Source organism: Anguilla rostrata, chromosome 5 (assembly GCF_018555375.3).
Source record: "Anguilla rostrata isolate EN2019 chromosome 5, ASM1855537v3, whole genome shotgun sequence".
NCBI lineage: Eukaryota > Metazoa > Chordata > Actinopteri > Anguilliformes > Anguillidae > Anguilla > Anguilla rostrata.
Genome location: NC_057937.1, coordinates 10,193,983 through 10,209,147, shown reverse-complemented (window position 1 = coordinate 10,209,147; position 15,165 = coordinate 10,193,983). Strand labels below are relative to the sequence as shown.

The following is a 15,165-nucleotide window of genomic DNA, read 5'->3' as shown; positions in this document are numbered from 1 at the left end:
AATCGTGCTGTAATATCTCATTACATTATTATATTTACATCATTATATTTACTGATCAGAGGGACTCCTCTCAGTTCATTGTGTGCATTTATTTTAGTGGGAATTAATTGCTAATATCACTTCCATCACAGCCTTGAGATGTGCTGTTTATAGATAAGCATGTAATTATTGCATAGCATAGCAGCTAGCATAGCGTTGAAGTTAATGTCAGTCAATCATTGTGTAGATGTCTTATTTAACCGCCTTTTGTGACTGCTCAGAATTCCAGTTATTTTCTCTGCCTGATGTGCCTTTCTGGAAGAATTTGCAAAGCTATTATGAAAGTGTGCAAGAGTCTGTGTTCTACATGTTTCATAATTCATACACACAAATTAAGTGAGGATTTCACCTTTCAGCTTTGGTAGCCTCTGTAAATTACCCCGATGAGAGAAAGAACACGGTATACTTGCATTTTTCATCTCACGTCTTGATTGGATTTTCACTATGTTTTCAATAAATGTTGCAGAAGAATTCAGGACAGATACTGTTAGAGGATAAAGATTCCATACACTTTCATCCCTCTCTTTTTTTCTCTCTCTCTCTCTCTCTTTCTGTCTCTCTCTCTTGCTTTTTAATCATCGAGACCCTCAAAAAAACAAGGACGAATCTTCCCACCACAAGGAGAGACAGAGGAGATGGGGGAGATGAATTTAATTCTGCAAGTTCAGAGAGATTTCTTAGTTTGACATGCACAGCAGGGGGTCTTTGAGAGCTTGGCAGTGTCTCCAGCACTCATTGCTTTGAAAATCTCTCCCCCACAAGCAGACCTGCTATCAAAAAGCCCAGGATAAAATTCCCTGCGAGGTAAAGCATGCGAACGGCTTCATTTATTTATCACGTTTATATCGGAATACATCAGTCGTCTTGGTGATAATGCATGAAACGCTAGAACGAGGGCTAGTTTAGGAGTCGGAAAATCCTCACTTTTTTATAATATGGGTGTATCAAGTAATGTCTGCAATGCCAAACAAGCGGCACCGTGTTTTATATATATAATTACAGTCAATGGCTGCGCTTTGATTGTGCATGCGTGTGCTGAACACAGAGAAAAAAGGTTTTCTATTGATGTGCTTATTTATATTGACCTATCTAGTTCAGAGTTGTGATGTAAGAAGTGTGCAATGCACACGTGCCGGCGTCGTTTCATGTCCGCGCATGCTCAAGCGCGTGCACACGCAGACACGCTGCGCACCTACCAATCATTTCGGTGCCCGGCGATTTTTGTTGTTGCTCCGTAGTGACGTCTAGAAGCCTCATAAATCCTGGGGATTTTTCAACGAGCGCTTCCAAGGATATATTTTGTACACCCTGTATGGTCTGAGTGAGAGGGAAAAGAAAAAAAAACAATAAAATATAACTCCCCAAAGGAGAAGCCACAAGAGAGAGGGAAAAAATAGAATCATCACCCAAGGGGTGTTTTTTTTCCTACAGGAAGTATTTACATGATGCAAGATTATATGTTGAGCAGTTCAGAGGCATACGAATTCAGCAGGTGAATAGTGTTAAATTCCTGTCCTGGAGGGATGGTTTGTGTGCTAGTTTTTTCGTTCCAACCGGTATTTCTGGCTTAATTACATAAACAACTACGTAAGCCAATGCTACACTGAGCAGCTGAATGTTTTTCCCCCCCAGGATCCGTGTACAGTGTGCAGCTAGAGTTCATGACCGCAGCTCACGAATGTCAGATGAAATAAATGACTGGGGTAGCTAAATAATTAAGTGCGGAGACTAGCACACAATCCCGAAACAGGTCAGCCCTATCTGTGCACCCCTGCATTATGTCATATTTAAACAACATGCACGAACAGTCTTGAGTTCAGCTCAGACTTGGGTGACTTTCTTGTCCTCATGTTTTAGCCTGACTCACGTGATCTTTGGTGTTTTTCCCACTCTTTGTAATTTTTAGATTATGATGTCATGCCTCGATTTCAGCTGATGTTTTAACTAATCCAGATAATTAGTAGCAACAAGCCATTAACCCCCCCCCCCCCCCCAACATGTGGCCAGCAATAGTAGCTGTTACCATTGGGCATATTGAATTTTCATATCGCCGCTAGCATGTTGAAGCAGGTGCAGTGGTTGCAGATTCTCTGAATGAACAATGGTTATAATTTCTCATTAATTTATTCAAAGAAATGTCTCTTTCAAACGATCCAGTACACAGTCGTCTTTCATTCTGCTGGGGCAGCTTGTGCCAGTGTTGTTACTGGGATTGCTGTTGTGTAAGTGGTCCCGGTGTATGCAACTCATGCACTGCTCTTTCTTCACAAGTGGCAGAGAGGTGACATAAGAATACAGTAGTACAATGGAATCCACCCACCCACCACCTTAAGGGAATGCATAACAAATTCAATAGGAAACTCTGGGAAAGGTGCTTAGTTGGACAAATTGTGTCTTTACAGTGTTGTTCGGCTTTTGGGAAGGTTTCTTCAGAGTGCGTCCTTTTGTGCCTTTGCTAGCCGGATTGCAGACGGTCTCTATGTGTGGACACAGGTCCCGATAACACTAATAACAGAGAATATGTAATTGGTTGCGCCATTTTGCACATTTTTTTTACTTCATTAAAAGTTCTCGGAACACATAAACCACCTCATTACCATTTCAATTTATATCCTCCTAAATTGGTATAAAGCACCTGCTCTAGTTTTTTTTTTTTATCTCTCTCTCTTTCTCTTTCCTCTACTTCCCAGGTATAATTTAGCCTGGGGCTGTCAGATGAGAGATGCATGAAATGACAAGCTCCGGCCATCGCTGAACAAAAGCCGTTATCTGTCCAAACTGCTAATCATAGAGTTGCCTTAACAAGCTCATCTCCCAGCAGGACTCTTCAACTGTGGATTCTTTAGTTTCTGCCCGAGAGGCATTGCATCCACCACACACACCCTGTACTTTATTCACTTTTTTTTTTTTAAAGAAGAACTCTAAAAAAATAAAAAATAAAAAAAGAATGAAAAAACATCAAACAGCTCCAGGTTGATCAAATGGTTGTCAATTCCATTATGGGGCTACTAGAGTTTGTTTTCACTTGGCTGTCAAGCTTGGCACCGACCCTGAATGCTTGACAGGTTCTGAGCTGGAAACTGAAGTTTAAGCAGCGCACGCAGTGCTGGGTCTAAACTCAAAGTCAGCAGCAACTTCCTAATAAAGCTCCTTATGATGCTCTTTGAATTCCTTGATCGCGGTAGAGGCCAAGGTGCTGAGTGTCTGAATCAAAAAAGCGCAGGTTCAAATCCCCAGGTGGGTATCTTAGCGCTGAGTCCATATTTCAGTAAATATGATCTTTAGGTATGCAAGGGAGAAATATACGGTAGTTACCTTCGATAAGAATGCCTATGAAACGAATAATGAATGTTAACATTGTGGTATAACTATCAATAATAAAGGTATGGAAGCATGGAAGTGGGACAGGTACACTTGCCTCACAGTGCAGTTTCTCAATACGTACATCCAAACGGCTTCATCTGCCAATATATAGCAGAACCGCTGTTTTACAGCAATCCACGATGCATCTAAAACCTATGAAGTGCTCCAATGCAGTCACATGCGTGTGCCTGTGACTGTGTTACACCCTGCAGTCTATACAGTATGACATGAGAGAGCTGGTACTAATTAGAGACTTGTACTTTACTATAAATTGACTGAAAGATTTCTCTGTGCTCATTATGCACATTGCAAAATCTTAACATCAAGCAATCCTACTGCACTTGAAGACTCCTGTCAGGTCAACTTTATCATCATTTCTGATGTGGAAAAGTTTCAATAACAGATTTATTTATGTAGCAGTCCACCTACTGACGTTCACGAACCGAGTTCAGTGTGTCCACAATTTTCCTGCACTTACAGTATATGAAAACTGCCCTTTTTCTTGCAGATGTTGGTGGGTGTTTGTCATTTCTTTAGTTTGTTAACCTTTTCTTATGAGCCGTGGAATAAATATCCTCATGGATGGACAGTAAAGCATCTGAAACTTAAAGACAAAAGTAGCTCATGATGTGAAAGGACGTGTGGGGGTGGTTTGGCTTGAGGAGCTTGGAAAAAATGAAGTCAACACTTATCTCTGGCATTATCTTTGAAAACAAGTGACAGCATCTTGCTGGCATACATTCCACTTACGAAAGTAAGATCTATATTGTCGCCTAGTGATTTATTAACAGCATTTAGTCCATTTTAATCTCCCTGTTCATTGTTAGTGTGCTTCCAGCTCCCAGTCAAAGGGCACCAAAGGCCCCTCTGAAACACTTTGACTGGTTCCATTTACAACCATAATTTAACATGTATATCCAATTACAACTTGAATGAAGTCTTTGAATAATTCAAGAGGGACCTCGGGGAAAGTTTGGCACCGTGAAAGTCAAGGGCCACAACTAGCTTGATTCAAATACGCGCCGGCACGTCCTGCCCAAAACACTCGCGGACGAGGTTTAATTCTCTCACCGAACCTTTACCTCGTTTGAAAGTGCATCGCAGAGGTTTTTACGGAGGTATGTTCTGTCAGAAGAACGAGCTGAAAGCAAAGATGGTCCAGTAGTCAGCCAGAGTCTGATTTCCCCCAGCGGACCTTGAACATGGAGACCCAAACTTGAGGCATGAGACAGTAATTAAGACTCCCCTAACGAGGACGAGGTTCATGTTAGGGAAAGGCTCAACGTCGGGGGGGGGAGCCGACACATGCGCGGCAAGCGGATAATTCGCCCGCCGACGAAGCGGCGACCTCGTTACCTACCGCCGGCGTGTGAGGCGTAATGAGACCTGCTGCCAGCTTGATCCGGCGCTCTGAGGTGACGTGCGGAAAGAGCTGGGCTGAAAAGGGGAAGAGTTGTACAAGGATTGTACTCACCTGGGAGGGCGAATTTCGCTAAGTTAATTACGTGCCGGACAATTCTTACTTTTCTTTTTAATTGTTACCCTTACAGATTTCCCCCCACTGTTCTGTAGCTTGGCCTTGTTTTGAAGGATGATCCAAGACCAAATTTCTTTCAGTGACCATATCCTGTCTAACCGCAATGTGCTTCGTCTTAACTTTGATTTAACTATAGTTTAACTAGTTACGTACGTGGTTTTGACCATAAACTTCAAAACTTCAATCACCCAATCATTACTCCATATCTTAGGCTGGGATTCAAACAACATTTGTCCTTAACTTTGACTAAGCATATAAAGCAAATGACACTGTTTTTCTGCACGAATGTTGTTGGCGAGTTGAGCAATCGCAAAAACAAACTCGCCAAACCGAGTTTGAAAAGGAACAGTATAACATTTGTGTTTGCTTCTAAGGCAAAGTAAAGGATAAATGTTGATTGAATGGAGGCATAATAGAACGTGTAATGTGTTTTGTCATGATAGATGCATGCACCTGAGTGCCAGGAAACCAATTTTCAAAATGCTTCAGAAACATTGTAATAACATTATGTTTTCCATAGAAGATGGGAAGGAGCCTGAATGGAACTTATCCTCTTTTTTTGCCATTTATGAGTCAGCTTATGGATGGGGATGTTCACACTTTCATAATGGGACACCCCTGCAGCACGGCGTCCCCTCCCTGCCATTAACTCCCAGCTTAACTCTGCAGCTCCGAGATACCATTTACAAACTCTCCGGGCTCAGGCTGGGACATCTGTTCCGTTCGGCGAGGGTACCTGAAGGCTCTTTGAGTCGGCCAGGATTGAGGCTCCATGGAGCCAGAGTCTCAGTGGCTGAGCCCCAAATCCAAAGTGCTAACTGCCGTTCCCGAGAGCCCATTCATCCGCCCCCAGTAAGCCGAGGGAAAAAATCGCGTTTGGATGAACAGTCAAAATGCTCATTCAGAAAAGTCACACCTGCACCCCCGCAAAAGTATTTTATTGCTCCGGAATAATATTTTAAAGTGCTTTCTGTAAAGAACAACAGAGAGACAATTAATCTGTTCGAGCTCGGGGCCAATTTCTTGCAGTGATTTAGCGCTAGCGAACAATTGGGTGGGACTATTTACAATGGGCCATAAAGGTGATATACAAGCCTTTGTTATGGCTGTCAGAGTAGGGCAGTTTATCCATATTGGACAAACACCAATACAGAACAATGACCAACTGTAGTCGTACATGGCAACTTCATATTTCTTTTTGAAATACGGGCCTAGTTTAGCTCGGGGGGCGAAGAAAGCCCTGGTCTAAGAGAATGCATGCGTTCACGGCAACGACGAAACATCCAGATGGACTTGGCTCACAGCAAGCGTGTCAGCATGACAGCATCACTGTCTACAGCTGCCCATCTCTCTCATGTACTGGGGTCATCGTGTGGAGAAGCTCAGGAATGTTCCAGAAGGCTGGTCTGGACTGGTGGCCCCTTTTCTTGTGAAGTGCTCTGTTGGATAGGCTTACTGGAAAAAAAGTATAACTTGAGTCTGAAGTCATGCTCTCCCCTCCATCCAATCAAACACCTCACGTCTTTGGTTGAGGGAGTTTTTATTGATCCAAACACTCAATAAGATGAGGATCAAGATGCATGTCCAGGCTTTTTTCCTTGTTTTCACTGCTTCCGAGTGGCAGCTGGGTCCCACAGCAGTACAAAGAAGTACATGGGGGGAAAAAAAATGACAAATTTGGTTTATGTTGATGGAACTATAAGTGGCATATTCATAATGTGCGCAGGCTTGATAAGTGAACTGTCAACATCGGGGGAGCCTGCACGCCACGTGCCGAGCATCAGTCTCCCCGCCGCCCCCGAAAAACGAGCGCCGCGTCTGCGGAGGCGACGATGAGTGGCTCGCCTCCGAAGCTCGCCCCGCGCGCTGATTGCGCCGAAATGTCAATCACTACACTTCATTAACCCCGCTGCATTAGCTCTGACGGGCGCGTTCGTGCAAATGAGAGTGGTTTATGTTTTTACTCCTCCTGATGGACCGACCGGTCCTCGCGTTTCCCGGTGAGGGATGCAGTCGAGCCTCGCACCACTTGAGGCATTGCGTCATGTTGCCACCCCAGCGATTTAAATAAATGGAATAAGTACTGTAGTAGCTATGCTATTATTTTAAATAATAGTAATAAATAATTTCAGGTTCTTTTTGTAACTCTAACTGGTTCATATTTGAAAAATAAATGAATGAACGAATGAATTAATAAATAAAATAAACAGCTTCAATGTATATGGTTTACTCTCTGCATTATGATTTACTCTGACAGATGGATTAATTTATTCTCGCCATTTAGCCGAAGCTAGAGCTTTCAGAACGCAAACAGAGCTCAGGGAAACTGATCCATGTTCTTTTCCAGAAGCTTTTTTCCTTGTCATCTCTATCAAATTAACATTTCTGAATGCCTCTGAGCTCCACGGAAACCTCGTTTTTTTTTAACTTTGTAATCTTGCCGTACATCTCCCCGGAAACATGAAGGGGCTCGTAATTGCTTTCATTTCAGGAAAGTGAACTCCCCCATTCTTTTGAAAATAAAATAAAAGTAGTGGAGCAAATGGGTTATGGGGTCCACATACATCAAGTAATTTGGCAAATCACTGAAGCCTCTTTCAAGGGAAAATCTATCAGTTTTGTCCTGGTATGTCCTTCAACAGAACCTTTAGGGTTGAACGTCTAGAAGGATGTGTTTTGTGGTTCGTCAGTCTACTTTGAAGGCAGAAAAAGTCAATCTTATCAATATAACATCCTGTCAAGAGGTTTGGAGATGATAATTTGAGCTTCCCATTTTTTTTTTATAGGAGAGTGGAAAGACCCACCCTCCTTTTGTGTTTTTTGCTTTATTGAGACGGAAAGCAGAGAGAAGAACAAATAGGTAAGAGACCTCGGCTAAGAAGGGCAGGGATGGGAATGAGTTTTGCTTGTGACACAAGAGTGTGACTCCACAGACCATGCCAATACATTAGAAAATATTAATAGCACATAAATATAAATTGATTTAAGCACCATCAAGACTATGTTTCTTTTTAAAATTTATAGTATTTAATTTGTTATATGCGAAATGAATGGCGTGTCAGAGAAAGAAAGTGTACTCAGCTGGTTTGTTTTAATTTCAGGAGCAGCTTCAGGAGTATACAATATGATGCTTTTGTTACTCTATTTTTCATAAAACCCATAACCCATTTTTCCCATAAAACACATCCCCATCAGCTCTGTGGTTCAAAGAGCCCTCATCTTTTGGAACGGGGGTGAGACAGTAAATTGTGAAATCATCAATTTAAAGTGCGTGAAAACTGTAAGGGCTGTTGTCCACTGACAGTCATACTGCCATACAGCATTCAGTCATCCCCAGGTCTCGAATGTGTGTCCAAGAGATTCAGTTAGCAGTCTGTGACTCTGACTGTCACTTTGAACCGAGTGTCATGCTAGTGTTCACAGGAGGTGTGAGCAAATATCTCATATATCTGCCGTGTTGTGGTCGCTCCATTCTTCTGGCCTGTTCTTGTTACTGTCTGCCAATGGTCAGATACTGTATTGGGTTTCTGCCATCCACACACCAGTCCTTCTGCTAGCATCCCAAACTCCCACTCTCCCACTCTACATCCATGACACTTGGGTGTATAATACTACTACTACTATTACTACTACTACTACTACTACTAATAATAATAATAATAATAATAGTAGTAGTAGTATTAATAAATGCACATTTTATAGGACCTTTCTCAGTCTCAAAGCACTTCACAGTGCGTGGGAGGAAGCTGAACTCAACCGCCACCGAGTAGATCTCGCCGAAACAGTGTGTGATGAAAATAAATGTTTCTAATCCACTTTTCCCCATTAGCCCTCCCTTTTCTGTGGCACGATTGGCGCGGTGCGGACAAAGGCCCTGTCAGTCGCAACAATGACGCGCGAATGGAAGCTAACTGCGCTAAACGTTTTAGCTATGGCTGTCAAGTCCATGCCGGCCTGTAACAAGAGCGCGAAAGACAAGCGCAACAATGGCAGATCTCTCGCGCGGACACCGAGCCATTTTGTGTCATTGTCTTCATCTTTTTAGAGCTTGGCACATATTGGCAATGTTAATCTTTGTTATTTTCTTCTTCTCATTCATTCATGAGAAGAACATCAATCTGAGAGTGTTTGTGTGTACGCGACAGAAAAATCGCTGTCATGAGAAAATGTCACGATGGTAGCGACACGTCAATGGCTACTGTAGGAGTGCGGCGAATGTTTGCTTAATATATTCATAATTCTGTCTAAATGCGGTTCAGTGCAAGGTTTTGTTTTTTCTCTATTTGTTCGCTTGCTGGGGATCAACTTCAGTCTATTATGTGCAGATAAAGCCCAGTCCTGACCTTTAACTCATTTGATTGTCCTGCTGTACAGTAAATGAACACTTCTTTCAGACCTGTCATCAACAGAAGAATAATAATTATAATACATGCGCTACAAATGGCAATCTTATTAGTGTTAAGCTCTAGATGTTACATTTTGCATGAGAGAATGTAAGCCTACAAATTAATTGTCGCTTTGCCATATTCCTGTGCCTGTTGCATGATATTGTAATCATTATCTCTGCAGGAGAGATGCTGTTGTTTTTGTATATGCCATAGTCAAATGTGGCAATAAATCATAATCATATGAGTTTAATATATTTGGAGATGGAATTCAGCCCCATTCAATAGGACCTTATTAGAAAGGAGATAGTGATATCTCCATTTCTCCTGTAGTCCCATCAGTAGCTTGTTAAAAATTAGAGGGTTACCATAAATCCTCCCTCTTTACTGGAATAAAACATTCACATGGAGTGCTACAGAAATCTCTCCCAGCTATTTATTTATTTATTATTTATTTTATGAAGCTGACAGAAGAGTCAATACAACTGAAAGAAATCTTAACCTACGGGAATATTTATGCCACTTTTTGTTTAATTATATTCTCCTGTGCAGATTCAGTTCCTTCAGAGTCATATCAGATTATGTTTATCTTGGTATGTCTCTGGATATACAGTTCCACTTATCTGTGCCTTTTTACCTCTCCCAGTTTTACAGTATTATTTTAGAATCATGTTTCTGTTTGATTATCTTTTGCATTACTGTTTAATTGAAACCATGTTTTTCCATGAAGAGACAGATGTTGCAGTTGCATTTGCAGGTTGGCATGGTTATGCATTTTGATGTCACAGGATCATGTCAAGCCACTTATATACATATAGCCACTTAATATATATATATATATATATATATATATATATATATATATATATATATATATATATATTCATATAGATTACTTTACAGAAAATAAACTCCCACAGCAGTGCTGTTTTGCCTCAGTGACACTGCAGTGCAGGGCATGCACAGAAATAGCCTTTTATGTTTGTCGCCTAATGAATGGTGATGTACACCACTCAGCCTTGGCTTAGATCAGTCACGTTGTATGTGCTTTACCTGTTGAGCTAACACTCTGCTCTAAGCTCCATTTATAAATTTGGCAGAGCCTTTTCAGCTATAAGCAGCATAGCTATCGATACTCGATAAAGGAGAGTTCATGTTGTCCCTATCTATGAAATGATTATGTGGATGAGTTTAAATATCCTATTTTTAAGATTATACCCCCCCCCCCCCCCTTTTTTTTTCATCAGTTGTTATCGGTTGCAAATAAATTCTTGCTGCCTTGATTATGCTTTCAACAAGGACGATCAATCCAAAATTTCTGGCCTGTTTTAAACAATTTTCTGAGCAACACACAATCAATCTGTTTAGGAACTGTCAGACTGCCAGGGGCGGAACAAGTGTAGAGCGTAGCCCACGTGACCGCGCTGCTTGATCTAGGGCGCTGTTGTATTCTATGATCACGAGAGGCCTCGTAAGGTGTAAAATACAGCTAATACGCTTTGCTTCAATCAAAGGGGGGAAAATATGGCAGCAAAGATAAGGTCTGCCGCCTATTGGATTCGGTACACTCGGGCCATTACTTTCAGCCAGCCATAAATCGCTCCTCGGGCACCGTTCAAAATAACGGCGCGTTGTTGACCTTTTTACGTTTTTTAAATGTCTGGAATCTTTTGATATCGTGGAAAACGCATTGTGACTAGGCTTTACACGTTACCGTCTTACACATTGTGTGTGTGTGTGTGTGTGTGTGTGACTGTGTGTGTATGTGTGTGTGGTGTTCGCTGCCATGGCACTGGGATAAATTACACCTGAAATTACAATCAAAACACTGTTATTGTTAGGCTTCACAGTTGTAATTTCATGATGTATATATATATATAACTATAATTATTTTTGTCTTTTTTTAAATATATATTTTTTATATGTGTGGGGCATACATACAGTATACCACATTCACCCTGCCCATTCCCCATTCACAGTAAATGATAAAATTCCAGTGCCAGCTTTACGCTGTACCCCAAAGCTGGTAATCAGGACACCTGACAGATTACAGTAGCACAGGGTTCTTTAAACCTTAAAAAACTGTCTTTAAAAAAAAGCTCCCTAATCACCTAAGCCCCAAATTCAATTATTCTTGGCTGGAGACATCCAGCAATCTCCAGGCCACCGAATTAACTTTCAGGAGACTCTGTTCTTAGTGGACGATGCCGTGCCCTGGCGTAATGCTAGGGGCTTAAAAGTGCTGTATGTATTAAAAAATAAAATAAAATAAAAAACAGTGCACTCTCTCCTCTAATGCATTTCCTATAAATAATGTTCATTCTTGGGCATTTGCAGTCCAAACACATTTCTCTTAGCCTCCTCAGGAAAGTAAAATAAAAAACTTTCTCTGTGAAATGAAAAATAGAAATGTGAGGAGGTTTCTGTAAATAAATTTAAGGTGGGGCGGTGATTAATTTTATTTTCTGGAAAAATAAAGAAAAAGACATGGCCGACAAATTAGGCTCTCCTCCGTCATCAATCATCTGGTCTGCACCTGCTCAACCTTCACAGATCTTTCAATTTGGCTTTCGCGTTCAGAGTAAATATGAGCCAACACCTGCCATTACCACTCCCTGACAGCCTCCTTCTCCCCCACTCTTAATCGTGGAATAGTTTCAAGAAAAAGAAAAAAAAACCTTGTCTGTGCTCTTGTTTTGGTACAATTACCATTGGCCAGTAGCAGGTTTGTTGTTAGATTTATGTGCGATTACAGAGCTGTTGGGTGATGGAGTTTTGGTTTACCTCATAAAGGGTTGAAAAAAAAAAACATTTTTTGTCTCTAATGTTATGAATCAAATTTGTCCAGTATTTTAATAAGTCACTGTATGCCTCGGTGCAGTTCTAAGGTACACTGTAAAGTAATATTACTGGAGTGTGCCTTATGCACCTCCCACTATCCACCACACTGTGTGCCCTTAGTCAGGTATGCAGGGCACATTCAGGCACTTTTCATTAATTCATTACTTGATACAGGAAGGAGGCATGATGAAAATTGAATATTCAGTGCATATTTCTAGGAGGCACGCGTCTTCTTCCATACAGAAAGTAATCATTTTTATTCACATTTGCCGCGTGTACTTGTTCAAGTGTTGGGAGAACCGGTGGGCTACGGGTTATTGTTAACAAGGGAATTTGAATTGTTGACTTCTTAAGCAGGGATCATGCTTAACAGTGCTTAGTATTCGTCTCTGCATCGTGCAGGCGTGCACTGCAGTGCTCCAGGAGGGACAGTAAAGCTCAACTGAGGATCTCCCTCTATTGAATGCGATGAAGTCAATGGCATTCAATTATATGAACATTTTGCGAAACATGGAAGTCAGTGATCCATTTTTTCCTTCACTGAATTTCAAATACTGTTCGAACAATGTCATTTTTTTTTTTTAAACATCATTTATAATAAGAACTTGATTTTTATTTCTGTTCCTCCCAATTTGGAATGCGCTTTCATGCGCTACACGATAAAGTTATTGTGAGTCATCCTCCGTACATGTTTTCCTCTCAGGCACATTCTGTCCGGTGATGGTTTTTTCCCCTCAACCAGCTGAGCCACACCATCGTTACCAGAGAAGAACACTTCATATGTGGTTTCTGTAGACAGACTACAGGTGCCCAATTGACCAGAGTCACTGTTGAGGGCTGAGTCAAGGGCAACCTCATTATCTAAGGTTAAGAACTGGAGTGTTCAATATCCGATACCAGACTGTAGGGTGCACAGTCTGGCATTGAATGAAGCTAACAGGACAGACTGTAGCTCAGTGTGTTAGCAATGCGCATTAGCAGGAATTCAAATGGACATAATATCAGTGGTACTTCTCACATTTTTGTAATATAAATGGTTATGGTAAATTGTGTTTGGATATGTCGACCCTTTCTGTGTCTGCCTCCCCTAAATGTATCTCAGCACATGGGAGATGTCTAAGAGATGGAAAGTAAAATCACAATGCACTCCTCTTATGTGTTGTGTGTATCAGATCAGAGGGGAAGATCCATATCACTTTAAGCTAAACTTTAACCATTGACTTAGGATGCTTAAAACTGAGAGAAAACTTATCCACCACTGGTGCAGTGACTGAGGAGTAATTTAATTGTCCTGTTTTCTCTCTTGTTGTGGCAGGAGGAAGACCCAATTCAGTGGATCCATAAAAAAGTGAGTACGATTATTTTTCATTATTGTTACATTTTTGGACACAATTTTCAATACTCTTTATTCAACTCTATTTATTTTGTACATACACACATGCTTGTGCGTAGATGTATATATACTGCACATCTCTTTCACAAGTGCTTTTGCTAAGAGCACATACACACACACACATGCACACACGCGCACACACAGCTGCATCTCCTTTCACACGCTTTTTATCAGCCTGCTGACTAGCGCGTTCCTGTCTGGTCCCGGGGGGGGAGCGGGGGTCCCTTTGAATTGTCAAAGTTCAAACTTTTTGCCACGTTAATGAAAAACCACACCGCCAGCGGTCGGGCGAGTTCAGCGAGCACTCCTGGAAGCCGCCATCTTGGGTAAGCGTGACGGGACCGTGACAGAAGTGTCACGTCCGCTCGTCTGCATAACAGCAGCTCAGGGAAACATTTCATTGACAAAGAGGTAACAGCTTGTCATCTCCCTGTCACCGCGAATGTGAAGAGCCGCCGCTTGTATAAATAGTGCGCCTTCCTCTGTTTCTGTTTTTATGGCGCCTGTAAACGCAAGCTGACTAAAAGCCGCCATCCATTCAGCGGGTTACTGCCATGCGCCGAATCCCGGGAATCCGCAGAGGTGCCCCTCGCTGCTACCGGGGAAAGGCGTCTTTTTTTTATTTTGTTACCCTCTTGAAAACGGAAGCGCGATAATAGAGGATTTTAGTGAGACGTATGTAGTGGTTCCCTCAAATGGGAGTGTTTGTTTCGAAGGTTCATAGTGTCGTTCCTGTATTAACCTACTGGCTTTGCGAGAAGATCTCGGTTAGAGTATTCATGCCTTTTCTTGCATCGATTCACATTTATTTACATACTCTGAAATACTCCCTAAACTGTGTTTAAGCATTAAGGGTCTTGCATTCGTAATAAGTAAGTGGATGAAATAAATGACAAAAACACATTTGAATAACACAACATGCATTACTGGGGAGTGTCACTTATTTTCATTACTATAATTACAAGCATCTTACCGTTAATAAACACACAACCAGTGGACGCTCGGTACTTAACAGCCAAAGCCTTTGCATAGCTCTAGCATGGGTTCTGAGAAATATGGTGTGTTGCTTTTCTTTTAGCCAGGACCCAACACTACACCCAACATAAAACCTTGTTCATGGTTCATGCCTGTTGCCTAAAAACAGCGATCTTGCCATTTAAAATGTAAAATTTTACGTTTCCCTGGAAAAATAGGTGTGCATCTTCCCCGTAGTTCAGCACAATGAGTGTAGACATCTGTTCATTGTCACTATTGTTGAGATGGACATGCTGATGCTGAGTGTAAAACAACTGGTGAAGTGTAAATTAAATGCTGATATATGGCCCCACAAGTTTTAGACAGAAAGAAGAATATAGAGGCTATATATGCACACAAACACACACACACACACATGCATGCAATGAGCCTGATTTACTATGACCTTTTGCACATGCAAAATCTTTGAACAGACACAAAACCAACAACATGAACAATGACTAGTCATGGTATTTCTTTGGCACAAATCGTTGGTTGTGTTACTGGTTTTGTGTATGTTAAAAGGTTTTGTACATGCAAATGGTCTTACTAAATCAGGCCCTATGTGTGTAATTTAACACTTTGTGTGATGC

The 15,165-nt window shown here is 41.4% G+C and overlaps 1 protein-coding gene across 19 annotated transcripts in view; it reads left to right on the top strand.

Annotated features, from left to right (window-relative positions):
* tenm3 (teneurin transmembrane protein 3) overlaps positions 1 to 15,165 on the top strand; it is a 484,477-nt gene that overhangs the window by 97,522 nt on the left and 371,790 nt on the right. For all 19 annotated transcript variants that reach the window (XM_064335073.1, XM_064335078.1, XM_064335072.1 and 16 more), the window contains one exon: positions 13,481 to 13,513. The gene's annotated coding sequence lies outside the window, so the exon portion shown is untranslated. The remainder of the gene's footprint in view (positions 1 to 13,480; positions 13,514 to 15,165) is intronic.